At 50.2% G+C, this 6000-nt stretch overlaps 1 protein-coding gene across 1 annotated transcript in view; it reads left to right on the plus strand.

Annotated features, from left to right (window-relative positions):
- The window catches only part of RRN3 (RNA polymerase I transcription factor RRN3), a 600941-nt gene that overhangs the window by 253875 nt on the left and 341066 nt on the right, over positions 1-6000 (plus strand). The gene's annotated exons all lie outside the window — the stretch shown is intronic.

The raw sequence follows: 6000 nt of genomic DNA on the forward strand, positions 1-6000 counted from the left end.
ATCTTGTATGGTTGTAATAATTAGTGTGGGTAATTTCTTTACACATTGCATATGCTAATAGGATGTTTTGCTGGGCAGTATACTGTATAGGGTCAATTGAGCTTTAATTTGTTATTGCTTAGGGGTAGTTATTTATAGCATTTATATAAATTTATATTTATACTTTTTTTTTTTTAATTTTTATTCCTGTTTTTTACTTGAGTTATATTTGGTTTTATGTGTCGAGTAGGGAGTGGAGTGTTGTTTAATTTTGAAGTACACTTAGCTTAGTCTTGGGTGGATGACCAGTTATTACTTAACACCTCTGGGTGCACACTTTTCTGACACTTGTGCTACTTCTCGCCCTTTTGCCACAAAGACTTCAATACCATACAGTCTTCACCCTGGTTGCTGTGTACTCCTTCTCTGACTTGCTTACCCTATTTCTGCACCCTACTTGGTGAGTGCCCTACAGGGGATTATCCTTAACAGTGACAATGGCAGAAGTCAGGTGAAAGGGAACCACTGCATCGGGGCAGGACCCAATATAAATACTGGTCATTGCATCTCTAGCTCTGTCTCAGGCACACAAGTGGCCTGCCTGACTAAGGCACACATGTCACAATTCCTCAGACTACTAGTAGCTTTAATAGAGCCATTATTGTCCGGAGTGAAAAGTGCCAGGAGAGTCGGATCCTAATATGCCGAACCTAAAAGAGACAAGCATAGCCGGAAATGAAGAGAACCTTATGGAGGTGTTAGAGGAGGCCACAGAGGATTTCTTACCTCGCTGTGAATCTGATGTTATGGCTTCACTGAACATGCTTGCCATTGTGGATATGCTCATTTCTGCTGTGCGCAAAAGTTTTGACATTGTTGCACTTGAATCTCCCCCATCTCACCAATTCGCTTTGTGTACAAAGAGACCTGCTAAATCTAAAAATACATTTCTTGTTAATTAACAAACAGAATGGACAATTTATGACAGTGGGTCAATCCATAAAAGATTTTCCTCCCTCTGAAAATCATTGCCGATGTCTGTTCACTAAAAAGTGGTCTGTTCTTGTAGCAGACCCTGCCGTCTCTTGTCTAAACAAACATCTGACTATACGAACTGAAGATATTTTTTTTCATTCAGTGATTCTGCACATAGGAAGTTTGAGATGCTCTTAAAGGCTCACTTTACACTTGCAGGCCCAGGTTTGCAACCAGCTATTGCTATGATTGCTGTCTGTGAAGCTGCAGCTAACTGGACTAGGGCAATGAACAATCAACACAATCCGGTATTCCAGGATCATAATTTAACTGAGCAATAACCTTCTGTGCTCCTTTTGTGTGGATGTCCTAGAACAAGGGTGTCAAACTCAATTTCATTCTGGGCTGCATCAGCATTATGGTTGCCCTCAAAATGCTAGTTATTTCTGTAAGAATATGTAAATATATCTACTCTTTTTTTTCGTATTAAATAATTGCCTCTGCATTTTATTATTACTGGTTTTAGTAATAACTTAAGATGCAGACTGGCAAGGTGCCCACTCACACTTCTGTAGCAGATGATGCAAGTCTGAAAAAGAGGGTTGCACACTGCTGGTATTATCCACAAGAAACTTTATTGGAGACTGCTCTGACAGAACATGATTCTGCTGTGGTGTTCTGTCTGAGCAGGCTTTAATAAAATTTCTTGTGGATTATACCAGCAGTGGGTGAACCTCCTTTTCCTCTATCATAGAATTGTTTTATGCCATAATAAATTATAAGCAGATGTCCAGAGCGCCCTACTCCACCATCAGAAGTCTCACATGTCCCTCATCCTTTACATCACAGAGCACCCCCCCCCCACTTACCTTGTTCTGCTGCCAGGAAGAATTTAGGGGACTGATTCGAAGATGGATGACTAGGTATAACATCACACCACAGGTTGGGCACTTACAGGGTAATACCCTCTATAGCAGTGATGGCGAACCTTTTTGAGCCCGAGTGCCCAAACTGCAACCCAAAACCAACTTATTTCTTTCAAAGTGCCAACACTGCAATGAAACCTGAATATCGAGCTTTTGGTTTAGAAAAAACAACTCGTACAGTAGTGCAAACTAATTAACAGTACAGGGATGACCAGAGACTGCGGACACAGTACAGGGATGACCAGAGACTGCGGACGCAGTACAGGGATGACCAGAGACTGCGGACACAGTACAGGGATGACCAGAGACTGCGGACAGTACAGGAGATGACCAGAGACTGCGGACAGTACAGGAGATGACCAGAGACTGCGGACACAGTACAGGAGATGACCAGAGACTGCGGACACAGTACAGGGATGACCAGAGACTGCGGACACAGTACAGGAGATGACCAGAGACTGCGGACACAGTACAGGAGATGCCCAGAGACTGCGGACACAGTACAGGAGATGACCAGAGACTGCGGACATAGTACAGGGGATGACCAGAGACTGCGGACACAGTACAGGGATGACCAGAGACTGCGGACACAGTACAGGGATGACCAGAGACTGCGGACACAGTACAGGGATGACCAGAGACTGCGGACAGTACAGGGATGACCAGAGACTGCGGACACAGTACAGGAGATGACCAGAGACTGCGGACACAGTACAGGAGATGACCAGAGACTGCGGACACAGTACAGGAGATGACCAGAGACTGCGAACAGTACAGAAGATGACCAGAGACTGCGGACAGTACAGGAGATGACCAGAGACTGCGGACAGTACAGGGATGACCAGAGACTGCGGACACAGTACAGGGATGACCAGAGACTGCGGACAGTACAGGGATGACCAGAGACTGCGGACACAGTACAGGAGATGACCAGAGACTGCGGACACAGTACAGGGATGACCAGTGACTGCGGACACAGTACAGGGATGACCAGAGACTGCGGACACAGTACAGGGATGACCAGAGACTGCGGACGCAGTACAGGGATGACCAGAGACTGCGGACACAGTACAGGGATGACCAGAGACTGCGGACAGTACAGGAGATGACCAGAGACTGCGGACAGTACAGGAGATGACCAGAGACTGCGGACACAGTACAGGAGATGACCAGAGACTGCGGACACAGTACAGGGATGACCAGAGACTGCGGACACAGTACAGGAGATGACCAGAGACTGCGGACACAGTACAGGAGATGCCCAGAGACTGCGGACACAGTACAGGAGATGACCAGAGACTGCGGACATAGTACAGGGGATGACCAGAGACTGCGGACACAGTACAGGGATGACCAGAGACTGCGGACACAGTACAGGGATGACCAGAGACTGCGGACACAGTACAGGGATGACCAGAGACTGCGGACAGTACAGGGATGACCAGAGACTGCGGACACAGTACAGGAGATGACCAGAGACTGCGGACACAGTACAGGAGATGACCAGAGACTGCGGACACAGTACAGGAGATGACCAGAGACTGCGAACAGTACAGAAGATGACCAGAGACTGCGGACAGTACAGGAGATGACCAGAGACTGCGGACAGTACAGGGATGACCAGAGACTGCGGACACAGTACAGGGATGACCAGAGACTGCGGACAGTACAGGGATGACCAGAGACTGCGGACACAGTACAGGAGATGACCAGAGACTGCGGACACAGTACAGGGATGACCAGTGACTGCGGACACAGTACAGGGATGACCAGTGACTGCGGACAGTACAGGGATGACCAGAGACTGCGGAAAGTACAGGAGATGACCAGAGACTGCAGACACAGTACAGGGATGACCAGAGACTGCAGACACAGTACAGGGATGACCAGAGACTGCAGACACAGTACAGGAGATGACCAGAGACTGCGGACACAGTACAGGAGATGACCAGAGACTGCGGACACAGTACAGGGATGACCAGAGACTGCGGACAGTACAGGGGATGACCAGAGACTGCGGACACAGTACAGGGATGACCAGAGACTGCGGACAGTACAGGAGATGACCAGAGACTGCGGACACAGTACAGGAGATGACCAGAGACTGCGGACACAGTACAGGAGATGACCAGAGACTGCGAACAGTACAGAAGATGACCAGAGACTGCAGACAGTACAGGAGATGACCAGAGACTGCGGACAGTACAGGGATGACCAGAGACTGCGGACACAGTACAGGAGATGACCAGAGACTGCGGACAGTACAGGGATGACCAGAGACTGCGGACATAGTACAGGAGATGACCAGAGACTGCGGACACAGTACAGGGATGACCAGTGACTGCGGACAGTACAGGGATGACCAGAGACTGCGGAAAGTACAGGAGATGACCAGAGACTGCGGACAGTACAGGAGATGACCAGAGACTGCGGACAGTACAGGAGATGACCAGAGACTGCGGACACAGTACAGGAGATGACCAGAGACTGCGGACACAGTACAGGAGATGACCAGAGACTGCGAACAGTACAGAAGATGACCAGAGACTGCGGACAGTACAGGAGATGACCAGAGACTGCGGACAGTACAGGGATGACCAGAGACTGCGGACACAGTACAGGGATGACCAGAGACTGCGGAAAGTACAGGAGATGACCAGAGACTGCGGACAGTACAGGAGATGACCAGAGACTGCGGACAGTACAGGAGATGACCAGAGACTGCAGACACAGTACAGGGATGACCAGAGACTGCAGACACAGTACAGGGATGACCAGAGACTGCAGACACAGTACAGGGATGACCAGAGACTGCGGACACAGTACAGGAGTTGACCAGAGACTGCGGACACAGTACAGGGATGACCAGAGACTGCGGACACAGTACAGGGATGACCAGAGACTGCGGACACAGTACAGGAGATGACCAGAGACTGCGGACACAGTACAGGAGATGACCAGAGACTGCGGACACAGTACAGAAGGTGACCAGAGACTGCGGACAGTACAGGAGATGACCAGAGACTGCGGACAGTACAGGGATGACCAGAGACTGCGGACACAGTACAGGGATGACCAGAGACTGCGGACAGTACAGGGATGACCAGAGACTGCGGACACAGTACAGGAGATGACCAGAGACTGCGGACACAGTACAGGGATGACCAGTGACTGCGGACAGTACAGGGATGACCAGAGACTGCGGAAAGTACAGGAGATGACCAGAGACTGCGGACAGTACAGGGATGACCAGAGACTGCGGACACAGTACAGGAGATGACCAGAGACTGCGGACGCAGTACAGGGATGACCAGAGACTGCGGAAAGTACAGGAGATGACCAGAGACTGCGGACAGTACAGGAGATGACCAGAGACTGCGGACAGTACAGGGATGACCAGAGACTGCGGACACAGTACAGGGATGACCAGAGACTGCGGAAAGTACAGGAGATGACCAGAGACTGCGGACAGTACAGGAGATGACCAGAGACTGCGGACACAGTACAGGAGATGACCAGAGACTGCGGACACAGTACAGGAGATGACCAGAGACTGCGAACAGTACAGAAGATGACCAGAGACTGCGGACAGTACAGGAAATGACCAGAGACTGCGGACAGTACAGAAGATGACCAGAGACTGCGGACAGTACAGGGATGACCAGAGACTGCGGACACAGTACAGGGATGACCAGAGACTGCGGACAGTACAGGGATGACCAGAGACTGCGGACACAGTACAGGGATGACCAGAGACTGCGGACACAGTACAGGAGATGACCAGAGACTGCGGACACAGTACAGGAGATGACCAGTGACTGCGGACAGTACAGGGATGACCAGAGACTGCGGAAAGTACAGGAGATGACCAGAGACTGCGGACAGTACAGGGATGACCAGAGACTGCGGACAGTACAGGGATGACCAGAGACTGCGGACATAGTACAGGGATGACCAGTGACTGCGGACAGTACAGGGATGACCAGAGACTGCGGACAGTACAGGGATGACCAGAGACTGCGGACACAGTACAGGGATGACCAGAGACTGCGGACACAGTACAGGGATGACCAGAGACTGCGGACACAGTACAGGGATGACCAGAGACTGCGGACACAGT

Source organism: Staurois parvus, unplaced genomic scaffold, assembly GCF_062004578.1.
Source record: "Staurois parvus isolate SC_StPar_1 unplaced genomic scaffold, SC_StPar_1.0 ptg000962l, whole genome shotgun sequence".
NCBI lineage: Eukaryota > Metazoa > Chordata > Amphibia > Anura > Ranidae > Staurois > Staurois parvus.